Raw genomic sequence first — 16,821 nt, 5'->3', positions numbered from 1 at the left:
TCTTCTAAAATGCCAATATTCCAGAGAGGTAACAGCACTTCACACAATCCTGAGGTCTGTCAGTGTACAGAGGCTGAATTAGGGGCCAGCAGCAAAACAGTTAAGTCATTTTGGAACATGTTCATACTTGTTATATTTACAAATGTGAAAACACGCACACAACTAATTATTAAAGCATCTGCTCTCTGTCGTTCAATGTCACCAAATGTCCACAATATGTGATCCTAAATGAACAGTTTATTCGTCTATAAAAGCACGTTGGAAGACTACCATTTATTTCAGTGGGAATGGACTCAGGTCCTTTGAGATCCTTATGAAAGTCTTAATATTAGCAATATTCAAATCAATAAAAAAGATGTGGCATATTTATTTTAGAGCTGTTAGTGCAGAAACATAAAATGCTCAGAGCCAGAAGTTCAGGGCACTCCGCCTTTATGCTGCCTTAGAAAGGGTTGTCAACTTTCTAACTGCAGAAATCTGAACACCCTTGCCCCATCCCTTCTCCGAGGCCCTGCCCCCACTCACTCCATCCCACCTCCCTCCATCGCTCGCTCTCCGCCACCCTCGCTCACTTGCTCATATTCACTGGGCTGGGGGGGGGGTGGCGTACAGGAGGGGGTGAGGGCTCCAGCTGGGAATGTGGGCTTGAGGGTGCAGACAGAAATGAGGGGTTCAGGGCTGGGGCAGGGGATTGGGGTGCAGGAGGGGGTGAGGGCTCCGGCTGGATACGCTGGCTCTGGGGTGGGGCTGGGGTTGAGGGGTTTGGAGGGTGCGGTGAGAGCTCTGGCTGGGGGTGCAGGATTTGGGATGCAGCAGGGGGCTCCGGGCTGCAGCTGAGGGGTTCAGAGCTGGGGCAGTGGAGGGGGAGCGGGGTGTGGGCTCTGAGAAGGGGGCTCAGGGCTGGAGTGTGGGACGGGGGTCAGGAGTGCGGGCTTTGGGTGGCACTTACCTAAGGCGACTCCTGGGAAGCAGCAACATGTCCATCCAGCTCCTAGGCTGAAGGTTGGCCAGCGGGCTCTGCTGTGCACTTGCCCTGCCCACAGCTGCCGCTCCCGCAGCTCCCATTGGCCACAGTTCCCAGCCAACGGGAGCTGTGGAGCTGGCGCTCAGGGCGGGGGCAGCACGCAGAGCCCCCGTGGCTGGCCCTCAACCTAGGAGTTGGAGGGACGTCGCCACTTTCTGGGAGCCACATGGAGCCGGGCAGAGAGCCCACCAGCCCTGCTGCACCACCAACCGGCCAGGTCAGCAGTGCTGATCGGAGACACCCGAATTCCTTTTCGACCGGTTGTTCTGGTCGAAAACCGGACGCTTGGCAACCCTATGAAGCATCAGGCATATTGTTCATGCTATGTAAAAACAGAATAAATAATCATGTGGCAATAAATTCATTTTGTGATCACCATGCCAGATTTGGTATAAATACCATGTAAGTGTTATGTTGTGCATTGATCTTAATGACCGACTATGGCCTCCTGAGGAAAGTTAATTTAACAAAAGCAACTCATGTGGAAATCATTTTTGCTGTTAGTTCCTGATCATCTCTCACAGTACATTGTCCTGCCAAAACGCATCCGAAATATACTGGCCTAATTTGAAAGCTTATGCGTTACGTAAGTCCAGCTGAAATGAGAAAACTGATCAAGAAACAGCTCTGCTCACCAATTACAGAAAAAAGGGATGACAAGGCTGAGGACATAATATTGAATTGTAGTTAGAACTGCATTCTGAGAAGTTTGTATCTCTCACTTCAAATACAGCAGCACACATACATTTAATTATAAATTAATTATTCATTAATTAGGTTAGTCTAACCTAAATTGAGCAAATTGTTCTTACTAGTTGTAACATCACCCATGAGCGATCTCAGTGTCAAATACATGCATCCACCTTACAGAGCCATCTTTCTGCAAAACCAAAGTTATTCATGGAGGCTGCTCTGCTGACTGTTACTGTACACTTTGAATAATTATTTAAAGCACTGTTTTGAGAAAAAAGTAAACATGTACTTAGGCTCCAATGTAGCAAAGACTTTTGCAAGTGGTTAACTGTACGTACTGTGAGTAATCCCATAGCACTCAACAAGACTCTTCACAGTACATAGAGCACATGCTTAACTCTTTGCAGGATCAGGGCCTTTATTCTACTTTCAGCAAGGCTCACCAAGAGGCATGGAGTTTTCAAATGAGGGGCTTTTCTCATGCATACTATCTGGAAATCATATTATTAATGTACCTCAACAAGTTAAGAAGTTGAATCTATTGTTACATTTAACAAATTTTCATCTTGGGAGCCTTTTTACTTATATTGCTTATAAAACAATTTAGTTTTTATCACGATGAAGTAATTAAAAATGAGCGTGTAACAAATTGCCTCTGTCTTATTGTTTAGGATTTTGAGTAAAATGATTAAATATTTAAGAGGAATTTCATATTATTACATAATTAAATAATTTTAAAAACAAATCAACAGTAGAAATGGCAACTAAACAGCAGGATATTTGAGGAACTGTGTTGATAACAAAAAGAAAAGGAGTACTTGTGGCACCTTAGAGACTAACCAATTTATTTGAGCATGAGCTTTCGTGAGCTACAGCTCACTTCATCGGATCCACTGAATGCATCCGATGAAGTGAGCTGTAGCTCACGAAAGTTTATGCTCAAATAAATTGGTTAGTCTCTAAGGTGCCACAAGTACTCCTTTTCTTTTTGCGAATACAGACTAACACGGCTGTTACTCTGAAACCTGTCATTACTCTATTGTTAACTGTGTGATCTACCTTAGGAATTAGCTTGCTGCACAAGTTGCAGAAGACCCAGTCCCTCAAGAATAAATGCAGTATTTTCCTATCAATGGACAATCTAGTCCAGTATCCTGCCTCTGACTGCATCAGTACATCAGAGGCTTAGAAGGTTTCCAAGAGGAAAAAAAACCACCTAATGAGGGCTGTGATGCAGGAAATGGAATAGGGGATATCTTTTTGACCTCTACAAGTATCAGTTTATACTCTGAAGCATGAAATTTGAGTCCATTCATCTGTTCTTATCTTAGCTACATTTGTCATAAAGGGACAAAATTAACCAGCCCTTTACAAAATATCTAGCCACAGTATTTAACTTTATAACATTATGAAGACATGAAAGCCACAGATGACACATACATAACATAATGCAGTACTTAAATGCCTGTTAACATCAGTGGTGCCTTCAGCTATCACATAGACATCTATATATTATCCAATTGCAACTATTCAGCATTATAAAAAACTACAGGAAAAGTACAAACTTATAATAATTATGCAACTAAAGATAAATGCTGCTGAATACACTTGACTGTCTATTTGTAGGAAAGGTCAGATGCGAACTGGCTGCCCATACGCCATGAGACCACTGGTGGGATCCATGAAGGGACTGAGGTTTTGCAATGCTGAGTATCCTGCTCCTAACTTTTAGGTGCCTAGGAAATCACAGGAACAACACTATAACCCACAAAGCCAATTTAGGCACCTAGACTCCCTATACTGTGAAGGGAGAGAGAAGGCACCTAGGAATGGGATCCACAAGAGCCACCTAAGTCAGTCAATAGGTGATGCTGATTGGGGGTAGAGTCCTGACCCTCTCTCGGAGATAGGCACCTAAGTCTGGGCTGAAGGGACCTTTGTGGATTCCACCCACGTGACCAGGACAGAGTAGTCATGCTTCTTTTCTAGTGCAGAAACCCAACAGCTCTCTAACACCACTTCAATGCAGGCAGGCAGATTGTCAGTTCTGGGGTTGCCTCTCCCTGCCTCATCAGAAAGGGGGAAAACTTGGTTTGACAAAGGAATGGGCCAGCTCCTGGGAGGGGGAAGAGCTCATGCTCAGACATTCTGTGGTCAAGCTCCTTCTTGTGTCTCAATGTGCATGTGGGTGTTTGTCTCAAGGAAGGGCTTCTCTGCCTTCTACTGGCCAGGTGTGTGTGTGTGTGTATGGGGAGGGGGCAATTAGTGGAGCCAGCTGGGTCTCTCAGTTCTCTCTCTGAATTGAAAGCCTTCCCGCACCTACATGCTATCTTGTTGCTACTGCTGCCCCCCCCCCACCCTCTATATTTGAGGCATACTGAGCTGTGTTTTTAGGATGGTGAGAGTCTGACTAATTGCCTGTTTTGGGGATTAGAAAAGAATTTTTTCCAGTTGCCCCAAATAAACAGGGATCCGGAAGGTTTTTTGGCTTCCTTGCAGCATTGTGCAGTCACAGTTTAGGTTAGAAGGAGTAAGAACAGGAATTTTAATGTGAGGAGGTAATATAGGAATGTTTAGTTCATTACGATTTACAGCCAGTGTTGAGTGCAGATGAAGGCTAAAAGGGCCAGCAAGACCTTGGATATAGCTGGGGGTTCTTCTACCTGTAAATAGGGTTGCTAACCCTCCAGGATTGTCCTGGAGTCTCCAGGAATTAAAGATTGATCTTCAATTAAAGATTATGTCATTTGATGAAACCTCCAGGAATATGTCCAACTAAACCTGGCAACCCTACCTGTAAGGAGAAGGGGAGATCTGAAGTCTTCACAGACCAAGGCAAGGGAGAAAACTGAAAAACAAGCCGAGTCTTAGGTTATGTTTAAGAAGGTCCTCCACTAATTATTGGTTACATGGTTTGAGCCCATTAATCGCACACTGACTGTAATTAAATGTCTGGCACATGAGAGGGGGTGAACTGATAACAATGGAGATAGAGGCTAAGATAATACAGTTGTGGCATGCTGCTTAAATCCACCTCTGTTACAGTCTTTCATTCACCTGCATGTCCTCATCAACAGTGGTGAGTAAGTCTGAACTCTGCACATGGTGCATGTCTGGAATCTATGATCAAATATCCTTTTTTGATCATTGGTGCAGGATCCCTATTAGAGGAGTAAAGTCCTGGAACAGCCCTCCAAGGGGAGCTGGAGGGGGGTGGAGAAACCTAACTGGCTTCAAGACTGAGCTTGAAAAATTTATGGAGTGGATGGTATAATAGGACATATGGTCCATCAGTGACTGCCAGTAACAAAAATCCCCAACAGCTAGAGATGGGACACTAGATGGGGAGGGCTCTGAGAATTTTTTCCCAGGTATCTGCCTGGTGGATCTTGCCCATATGCTCAGGGTCTAACAGACTGCCATATTTGGGGTCGGGAAGGAATTTTCTCCGACTGGCAGAGACTGCAGGGGTGGGGGGGAGAAGGAGGTTCAGCCTTCCTCTGTGGCATGGGGCACAGATCACTTGCCTGTTTAAACTAGTGTAAATGGTGAATTCTCTGTAACTTGAATTCTTTAAACCATGATTTGAGGACTTCAATAATTCAGCCAGAGGCTATGGGTCTATTACAGGAGTGGGTGGGTGAGGTTCTGTGGACTGCAAGGTGCAAGAGGTCAGACTAGATGATAACAATGGTCCCTTCTGACCTTACAGTCTATGAATCAGATAAATTTCCTAGTACCAAAGCATTCGTATGTTTCCACCCAAGTAAGTCATGAAACATGACAACTGAAAGCACAGGTGTCACCTCATTTCTTATTTGCTGTTAATTATGTAAAATTTCAATTGTGTCAGAAACAAATTTAACTTGTTTCCTTCATCTGTTTCCTAGAAAAGTCCCTAATGTCACTGGTGGGACTAATCAAGGAGTACAGTTTTACTCAATATAAGCAAGGGGGGCAGAACCTGTGGCCATTTTTTGTCTGGATAGAGAAACGTCCTACCACCTTAACTTCTCTTTCTCCAACATGTCACACCTGCCAAGCTGAACCTCATGTCAGGATTGGCAGAAAAGTCCTAGATTAAGAAAGAATCAATATGAACATGTTTTAATGGCGTAAAACAAGTTTCTCTTTATGTATCAATGACCCATCTGCCAGCTCTGACATCAGGCACAGAGAAGGAAACAAGTCCTTAAAAAATATAGCTAAGATGATGTTTTTCAGAAAACTATTTATTTTACTATAATGCTAGTACCTCAGGGTATCTGTTTTAGAAACTAAGCCCCCAAAGTTATTACTGTTTATAAACTGCCCAGTCACACAGGCTGTTTAGAAAATATAGGACAAAAGGCTGAGAGAAAAAATCTCAAGCACTAATGTCAAGATTTCTTCTGTCTGATGAAACTTAGAGTTGCAGCAGCCTTTTACAAGAATGTACTGTTGGTGTACAAATTATATCAAATGTGAAGATATTATATGATGTTGCCTGATACAGTAGAGAAAAATAGGGAACTTGATGGACTCTAATACAGTGATTAAATGAAGTTATATGTATCAAAGGGAAGCCAACTAAAAGTGATACAGTTTGGGCAAAGCAGTATAAACTTTAATGGCAGGGCAATCCCACTAGGGAGGAAAAAAGTTTTTCACACTGATTTATTTTAGTTTAGTGACAAACTGAAATTAGGCTAATGTAGCCAATCAAGCTTATGCTATCAAGTAAGTGAAATAAACCTGTGCTGAGACAGAAAATAAAAACTGAAAAACAAATTATGTCTTGATCACAGAGTGGAATAATCAGAAATGTAACTGTGATTAATAATGCACAGACTCAGCTCATTCATATTACCAAGGACTCACCACTGCTGTTAAAACAAGGAGAACAGAAGTGGAAAATTTATATAGTTGTTCTGTAGAACAACAGTTCTTGAAGTGGCTTTGCATTGTATAATTAACAGTTAAAACATGTTTAAAGAGAATAATATAATTTATATAAAAGTTCCATATTCTATTAACTTAAAACTGGACATTTCCACAGCTAGCAGCGAGTTGATGGAGGAAATGCAACTTGAGCAAGCATAATTGCAAAGTTGGCCCAGGAATACACTGCAGAGGGGCGCAATGAAACCAACTTGTGGAGGTAAGTTGCTGACAAAAATAAACCTGATAGTGTTCAAGGTATGTCCCAAGATGGTTGGACCAACAGCTATGGCCAATTTGTCTTATACAAGCAGTTCTGACAAGATATGTTGCACAAAGAGACTGGAAAATTCCAGCCCCAGTTGCCAGTACTCAAAAGGTGATGCCTTATTCCATGACTGGATAGTGAGAGGGAACAACTGTTCTTCAGAAGAAATATGGAGTTGCCATCTGATTGGTCCACACCAGCACTTCCAAGAAGAGGAACCAAGTTGGACTACCCAGCAGAAATGGGATAAAACAGCCTGTCTCCTTCAGCACATCACTTCCCGAAAGCCAAAATACACCTGGAACGGAGAAGACTGAGGTCCTGGGCCAGGCATCTGGGAGTCTTCCTGGTGACATCAAGTACCTATCTCAGATGTAGGCATCTTTAACTGTCTCTATTTTCCAGTAATTCGGGGTTGCCAACTAGCGCACCAGGAAAAGACTACAGTCATGCCCATCCTTCACTCCACCTGTGTTCGTTCCTGCTGTGAACTCCCGCATGTGAAAGCTGACAGCTGAGCAAAGATCTGGTGATAAGTAACACAGACTTTCTCTTGGGCACTGACCCAAATCAGTCATCTGACTGCTTCCTCAAACCAGGCAGCTAATTAGTAAGGAATTGTACATACACTAGTATGTGCTCTAAAGATGGTCACAGAGTTAGTGTGTGTTCTTCTTTTGTAACAGGTTCCAATCAAGATTGTTGTAAAGTAGATTTGAAACAGCAGTTACTGTTGTTAACGAAGATTGTAGAACACTGTACATGTGTCTACCATAGTTAATGGTTTCAAACTGCCCTCCAAGTTCTAGGTGTATACAGACATAAAACAGACCAAAGTGCACAAGCTTCTTGAACTGCACTCAGTCTATACAGTCTGTTATAAATGTAGGAGTTTATCTTAGGTAGTTAAGAGTGTTAGTCAGATATTGGGGTTACATAATTTGTGGAGAAGTAGATTAAAAGGGTTGACTACTTTAGATTCATTGGGAAGGAGATGTTTGTGAACTGACATAAGAAATTGACCAAATTGTCTTATGCTTTATCTTAGGATTGGTTTCTTTCCCCAGCCTCTCGCCCGTTGTGTTAGCAATCTAGGCGTCGATAGCCCATTGGCACAAGTGAGGCCCTATTCTGACGGACACATGGTGCAAAATCTAAACACAATTCACCTTCCCAACATAGTGATTGAGTATGCAGTAGAACCTCAGAGTTACGAACTGATTAGTCAACCACACACCGCATTTGGAACCAGAAGTACGCAATCAGGCAGGAGCAGAGACCCAAAAAAAAAGGGGGGGGGGAGCAAATACAATACAGTACTGTGTTAAATGTAAACTACTAAAAAATAAAGGGAAAGTGTAAAAAAAAGATTTGATGAGGTAAGGAAGCTGTTTCTGTGCTTGTTTCATTTAAATTAAGATGGTTAAAAGCAACTTCTTTTTTCTTCTGCATAATAAAGTTTCAAAGCTGTATTAAGTCAATGTTCAGTTGTAAACTTTTGAAAGAACAACCATAACTTGTTCAGAGTTAAGAACATTTCAGAGTAACAACCAACCTCCATTCCCAAAGTGTTTGTAACTCTGAGGTTCTACTGCATTATTTTCTGTTGTGATTGTATGATTTGATTCTGAAACCATAAATGGTTATATCGACCAATTTTCTAGTTTATGTTAGCCAAATCATAATCAATACTAGTTTGTCATCTTATCTCCTATACTATTAGTTGCTGTTAAGGTTATTTAATAAAACGCTATAAAACTAAATTCAACTCTCAAGTCCTTTTCTTTAGTTAAGCAGCCAAAATTAAAATTAAGGTGGTACAGTAATCAGTTAAGCAGTTTTTAAACTAAGATTTGTTTTATGTCCTATCTTTTTTTACAGTGCCATACAGGCCACTGGCTTCAGGTCAGAAATCTTAAATCAGTATAGCGTAGGTCAAAAAGGTAAATATTAACGCTACAAATGTCATGCCAAATTATGATGCAATGGCTTTATTTTCTGAAACAGCTAACAAGCCGCAGTAAATATTGGGTACCAGACCTGTACACATGAAAATATTCCTGAAAGATAAATATGAAGTCTAAAATTTCCAAGTTGGTTCCATTTTTCTTTAAAGTATAGGCATGGATTCAGTGTTTCCCCCTATACCGCAATGGTCTTTCTTAACTTTGCATTTTTGCTTTAAATGGTACAAGTGATGAACACTCTTTTTATGCACATATCAGGAGAAATTAATTAAATGCTGAAGGAAAGAAAATGGCCCGTAGGAGTTGTGTATTATTATTGCAAGCATATTACCACCACCACCCCCCCACACACACACTATGGCTTTTATACTAGCAGCCATAAGAAAACAAGAGAAGAGGTAATCCATTTCCCTTTCCTCAGAATTAGAAAGCAATGTGTGCTCTGACTTTCCAATTACTTGTCTATATTGTGGGTGGAACTGGAATGAATAAATAAGCACTGAAAGGGTTCAATACTGATTAAACAGAGTGAATCTTTAAAGTGACTAACTGAGGGAATAGGCTGTACATAAAAGGAGTGACAAGATTAGGAATGGAAATTATCATGGCTAGATGTTTAACATGTCGCATAGAGCCGTAGCTGTGACACACCCATCAGTGTTAATAGGAGCTGCACCAATCATACTCCATGCATCACACTGAACATTTACACAAAGAGTTATAAATATAGCTTTAACACATGACATGGCATGTTTTAGTGGTTGATTAATTCACATCTTGGATGAGTTGAAGCATGAGTCTGCAGGTCAAGAATTAAAAACACATTTTTAATTTCCGCAAAAAAAGTATAATCAGAATTATTGCACAAGAGATATATTTATTACCCATAAAATTTAATTCACAACATAAAAACAGCTTGCAATCTCACTTAGTGTCCACTAAACTAGGATTACATTTGGCACATTTACTTTGTCACAAAATAGCCAAAAAATAAAAATAAAAGAACAAAATCCCTTCCCCTCTTCCCACCACCCCAACAACAGAACTCAGTCAAAAATATCTTCCTTACCCAATGGCCTTTCTAAACAAAACCAGTGTTGCATGTGATTTTCTGGCCTGCACAAATATCGCATTTTTGCGGCAATAAAATGTGCAGGAATGACCTGTCAATTATCCCACAAATAACCAAATGAAAACTTAAATAATGAAAATTAACCAGTGTCCCTACGTAAGTCTCACCAGAGTCCTACAGAACCATTACAATAAGGAGATGAAATTATTTACCCTTTATAAAGGAATGCTTATCATGAATGCTGTAATTTGGGTAAATACAAAGATATTTGAAAAGATTTTCAGAAAAAAGATGAATACACCTTAGCTGAAAATTCAATAGACAGAATCCAGTTGCCTACATGTTACCACTTTTTTCCTCCCTTCTTGGGAGTTTTAATTTGATACATTCATTTTTCCATCATCACTACATCCTAAACTATAATGTGCCCAGTACTAACACAGGGAAGTGTTTCCTTTTTTCAATTCCCAGTTAATAAAAGAAGTGCTACTAATAATAAATGCTAGTAAAGATTCAGGTTCTTGGAAGGCCACGTCATTAACTGGACCTATATGAATCACTAATGGGTCTTTAGGAAGACTGTTTACAGATTTGATCTGTTTTCCTGCCCAATAACCTCATGCCCTGGACATATGAATTAAGTTTCCTATCTTTTCTCAACACCTCAGTTGCTGGTTGTTTTATAAAATTATTTTAAGTTTCACTGGAGCATCTTAAAACAGAGAGGATCCACAAAAACTAGAGAAGAGAAGAGATTTTCCAAAAACAATTAAGGGATTTAGGAGTATATATCCAATGGATTTTCAAAGGACTTGTGATCCTATCTCCCTCAGCAGCTTTCAAAAATTGCTAACCCCAAATCACTAACCTTTCCTCAACGTGCATTTCTCTGTCAACATCTTTCTCTGTCTCTTGAGAAAGATAGGGTTCTCCTTTATGTCCTTAGTGAGCAAATATTTATACATTAAATGGCAAAAAAAAAAAAGTATGCTAATACAGAGTTGAGGTTGCTTGGTGGTATATCGTCCCCTTGCAGAAAGCAGAGTTGAGCAAAACTCAGACTTCTGAAAACTAGGAAATAGAGTGTTGAGGTTGCCCATGAAACTTTCTCTCTGCCCTCTTTCAGCAATGCCCCAATACGCCCCCTTAATGCACATACCTTTACTCTGAAAACCCCACAGTTGCTGAAATGTACAAGCTCTTCACCTCTTTTTGCAACCCATTTATTCTCGCATACAGGATTCCATCTAACGCTATTAATGGACGAAAGGGGGTGGGGAGCTGCACATGCCACTTTCCCTCTACCCTCTTTGAGAAATGCCCCAATATGCACATACAGTGCATGTACTGCACAGTGGCCCTTGGCATTTTAAGATTCAGGAGGTTCCAGATCCTGGCATACACTCACACACTTAGCCATCTCCCCAGAAAGAATACCACACAAGATTAGGATGGTATTAGAATACCACATAAGATTAGAAGTTTTAGATCCACTTCACAGCCCTTTTACAACTCCCTTACCCTTACTCACCGGATACCATCTCAATCTACACCATTTAATCATTAAAGCATTAGTATCCTCTCATATTCCACTTTATGACTGACAATATCCTTTGTAATAAAAGCCCTGTGCCCTACTGCTGATATAACCCCATAAAAATGATGCATACTTCCTCCTGAAGGTACACACGTGCCTCCTCCCTTCCTTCACCCCCAAAAGGGTGGAAAACAGATCTCCTTACATCATTATCACAGCTCTGTCACACACTTCAACGTAATCCACCACACGCCCTCATATCACAGACAAGCAGGCCCAGCTACTGCCTCCACCGTTTAATGTAGGTACGTGTAACACACTGACTGCACCTGGAGAGTACCCAAATAATTCCCACTGGCTACTGCCAGCTCCCAGGGAACAGAGGGAAGGTGGTGGGGGCAACTTTTTTTTTTGGTCCTTTAATCGTGTTAGATGGAATTCCGTCAGTGAGACTGAACGGGCTGTAAAAGGAGGTGAAGAGCTTTTTACCCCACCCAACAGTTTACGCTTTGAGAATAAGCTATTCTTTGAATCCAAGGTAATTTGTTAATATTTAGTTCTGAACCATCAGATTGCTCTGAATGTCACCCAGAAAAAACACCGAGTCAAGTTGAAGCTAATCAATAACAGCTCCTATCAGCCTAAGAATAGTGCTTTACTGTTTGAAACCGCCATTCCTCTAATTATGCCAGGTTTTTGGTTTCCTCCATATAAAGCATTTGTACAGTACAGTAATCAGAAGTGTTTGGAACAGAAAGGAGAATTTTAAGTAAAATGTTCACTTTGATTACAGGTATCCTGCCTATTCATAGTAAATTAGTGTTGTTCCATCTCTCCCAAGCCTTTTTTAGAATGATTCTAATTTTACCTTATTACGGAAACATATAACTACCAGTATCAATTTGCTGCTGGACTCCAAGATATCTATTTGAACCTATGGTCAACTGAAAAGCAATTTACTGCCTACCAATTGTTTTTCTGATGCTGAAAAGTTTATACCCAACATTTCAGACTTAAGAGTCTGGAATAGTGTCAGGGTCCAAAGTTAATTGACTAAAGGTATGTCCACACTGCATTTAAACACCAACAGCTGGCTCATATCAGCTGACTTGGACTTGGAGGGCTCAGGCTGTTTAACTGCAGCGTAGACATTCGGGCTCAGGCTGGAGCCACGGCTCTATGACCCCACAGGTGGGGAGGGTCCGAGAGCTCAGGCAACAGACTGAGCGCAAATGTCTACACTGTTATTAAACAGCCAGCGAGCCTGAATCTGCTGACACAGGCCAGCTGCAGATTTTTAATTACAGTGTAGATATACCCTAATTCTTTGGTTGTTTCCTGAAGGGAACCAGGATGGATAAAAATCTGATTTTTTTAAAATAAATTTAAAAAAAAAGATTTTTTTTAATTTAAAAATCAGATTTTTTTTGATAAAATGCTTTTTGAGAAAAACTTATCTAAAGATAGTTTTAATTAAGATAAATTATAGCTCAAATATCTCATGGAATAGGGATTACAAATTCTAATTCTATAGTAGGAGACAATATATTAATGTAATGTTTAAGAAAAGTTTTGTAAATGAGTTCCAACAGTTCATGGATTAGGGACCCAATTTTATGGGGTTCCACAGGGGCTTCTGTATAGATTATTTAGGTTAATCTTTATATCTAACCAGTGGACTCAGTGCTCAGTCTAGAAGATATCATCAGAGATGCTTAGTTTTGCAGTTCTCGAACTGTGGATTTGTTTCTCCAGAGGTAACATGGTTGTTAACAGCAAAAATGTTTTAAAATAAATATATAGAGGTGAGAAATAACAGACCTCAACTCTATTGTCCCTCTGCAAATTTGTGTACACAGAGTCAATCCCTTACCTCTCTCTAAAGTGAGAAGTTTCAAAAAGTCCAATGAATAGAAGATTGTTGGGGGCAGACAAGGAGATCTGGACAAGAAGAAGTCTGGAGATAAGTGTGAGAAGTGAGGGACTTCTGTTTTGTTAAAATATTATATGTTTGCTGTTGAAGAAAAAAATCCAGAATACTGAACATTGTTGTTTTAGTTAACTAAAACTTAAATGTCTGTCTGGTGATGTTCTCCTCCTAATACATCATGGCAAGAAAATCCTGCAAATATTAATGATTAACCTGTTGAACTGGAGATAAATTGGGAGGTGAACTACCTTTAGTAAATGAAATAACCACACAATCCTTCATTTTCTGATATAGCTGTAAAACTAATCTGAAAAGTTTTCAAAACAAATCATTGTTTAAAAATGTATAGTGTGTAATTTCTAAAAATGAAACCTACATCTATCTCTGAGTTGTGAAGAATATGTATTAAGTTTATAAAAACCAACAAGAATGCACTTATGTAGAAAAACATGATTAAATTGAGTTTTCCTGACTAGTGATTTAAATCATGATTTAAATCAATTTGATGTTTGGATTAATATAGAATTATTGATAGACTGGTTTTTATATTAGTTATATAAGTGACACGGGTTAAGAGGTTGGCCTCCTAGTTAACTACAGTATCAGGATTAGCAGGGTGAGAATCATCATTGGGTATATCATGGGGGACCTTAAGAGCACATGTGGAACAATAATCATATCTGATGGACATTTGAAAACTTGTAAGTACTTTTATTAAGACTCTTAATAAGCAGATAAACAATATCAAAAACACTCCACTATAACAGGAAAGAAAGGGCTAACAGCATGTCTAGTCCTATTACGGGTATTATTTACACTTCCTAGTAGGGACCCTGAGATGTCAACCAGTATTCTTACCACCACCAGTGGTTGTCCTACTTGTCTCCTTCCCCCAAGGCATGCAGGCCAGAATACAGCATTTATAGCATGTTATACTGATGCCCCCTGTATCTTATGCTCATGCATAATGGTTTCAGCCCCTTTTCTTTATCATCTGTCCTTTTACACCTCACTAATTGCAGGGTGCTTTGGTTTTTTTTTTAGGCTAACTCCTTAGTTTCTCCTTAGCATTTATGTCAATGAATTATTATGGTAACGTGCAGTCACTACAGAATTTCCCCTGATGTTACTACCAGTCATCTTTGGGTATTAACTGATCCATTGCAACACATTTTCCAATTTATTTTTGCATAGTTTCCAGAACATCAGTACCTTAACACATCTTTTACTGTAATCTTATATTTTACTGGTACAGGGTTCTCTCTCGGTCAGCTAGTCATACCAACCTGTTTCATGCCTGAGGCCTTCTATGGCCAAGCTACATCTCTTATACACCTAGAGCCTGCAGGTCTTATATTACAGCCTTATATTACTTATATACCTAATACATACTTATTGGTATTACATACTTACTAGTTCCACATTCCTGTGGTGTGATCCTTCTCATATTTTGCCACTTAAACCTGCAAGTCAAATCTAGTCTAATACCCTTATATTAATTACATATGATATTATATATGCTTCACAAGTTACAAAATAATACTGTCAGCACATACTGAAATTTTGTCTTTGACATCAGCTATCCTTTTTACTTCAGTACTTATTGCAGCATATTCTTTCGGTAAGTGGATCCATGCCGAATGGAAAAAGCAGGAAGAAAGATCATCTCTGGATGGTACCACTGTAGAAGTGTAAATTTCTAACATGTATCCATTAATCCTCAGCCTGCAGAAGGCTGTAAATATAGTGATTTTATTAATCTGAGAAGGTTGTATTCAATTCCCTATTGTTCTGAAACTGCCATCAGTAATCCCACTCTACTTGATCAAAGGCTCTATAAAAATCTAACACTAACAACGTACATGGGTCTGCCTTTGATCAGGCAGATCTGCCTGTGACAGAGAGCCTGTCTGATCGGCACGTATATGTGTAAGCAGTGTTTTAGTTTAATTTATTAGCCAAAACCAGAAGTCAAGAGGGGAAGACAGGTGCGGATCTATCCAAAATTGCCCTGTTCTGCACACTCCCCGTGAAGTTCTAATACTGGCCTCTGTCTGAGACAGGATATCAGGCTAGATGGACCATTGGTCTGACCCTGTATGGCACTTCTTAAGTAATATTTGTACATGGTTTAACAGGGAAATAGGCCACTAAACAATAATAATGCACTACTAAATGGCATTTGAACAGATGCTTTATCTGTGATAGCTATCCTTATCTGTTTTTGTTTTATGGTTTTTTTAAGATATCTAAACTTGCCTAGAATGAAGAAAGAAACTGTTGATTAATAATGTCTACTCTTGATGTGGAGCATATATGGACACTATATTAAATTTTTTTCACAATAAGGTTTCTTTTACCTGCCTTCCTTGTCTGTGGTCTGGAGGTGGGGGGAAGAGAAGTAGACCGCTATCTTGTTCATACTGTTCCAGCCCTGAATCTAGCCTACCTACATGCCTCCAGCTTTCACCTTGACCACACCACACGATCCATCGTCTACAGCCAAGCTCTGCGATACAACCGCATTTGCTCCAACCCCTCAGACAGAGACAAACACCTACAAGAGCTTTATCAAGCATTCTTACAACTACAATACCCACCTGCGGAAGTGAAGAAACAGATTGATAGAGCCAGAAGAGTTCCCAGAAGTCTCCTACTACAGGACAGGCCTAACAAAGAAAACAACAGAACGCCACTAGCCGTCACCTTCAGCCCCCAACTAAAACCTCTCCAACGCATTATTAAGGATCTATAACCTATCCTGAAGGATGACACAACACTCTCATAAATCTTGGGAGACAGGCTAGTCCTTGCCTACAGACAGCCCCCCAACCTGAAGCAAATACTCACCAGCAACCACATACCACACAACAGAACCACTAACCCAGGAACCTATCCTTGCAACAAAGCCCGTTGCCAACTGTGCCCACATATCTGTTCAGGGGACACCATCACAGGGCCTAATAACATCAGCCACACTATCAGAGGCTCGTTCACCTGCACATCCACCAATGTGATATATGCCATCATGTGCCAGCAATGCCCCTCTGCCATGTACACTGGTCAAACTGAACAGTCTCTACGTAAAAGAATAAATGGACACAAATCAGATGTCAAGAATTATAACATTCATAAACCAGTCGGAGAACACTTCAATCTCTCTGGTCACGTGATTACAGACATGAAAGTTGTGATATTACAACAAAAAAACTTCAAATCCAGACTCCAGCGAGAAACTGTTGAATTGGAATTCATTTGCAAATTGCATACAATTAACTTAGGCTTGAATAGAGACTGGGAGTGGCTAAGTCATTACGCAAGGTAACCTATTTCCCCTTGTTTTTTGCTACCCCCCCCCCCAACGTTCTTGTTAAACCCTGGATTTGTGCTGGAAATGGCCCAACTTGATT

At 40.3% G+C, this 16,821-nt stretch overlaps 1 protein-coding gene across 6 annotated transcripts in view; it reads right to left on the bottom strand.

The window, feature by feature from the left end:
* The window catches only part of CDKL5 (cyclin dependent kinase like 5), a 208,765-nt gene that overhangs the window by 76,911 nt on the left and 115,033 nt on the right, over positions 1 to 16,821 (bottom strand). The gene's annotated exons all lie outside the window — the stretch shown is intronic.

Source organism: Caretta caretta, chromosome 1, assembly GCF_965140235.1.
Source record: "Caretta caretta isolate rCarCar2 chromosome 1, rCarCar1.hap1, whole genome shotgun sequence".
Taxonomy (NCBI): domain Eukaryota; kingdom Metazoa; phylum Chordata; order Testudines; family Cheloniidae; genus Caretta; species Caretta caretta.
Note: the sequence above shows the minus strand (reverse complement) of the source record. Positions and strands in the feature narration are given on the sequence as shown.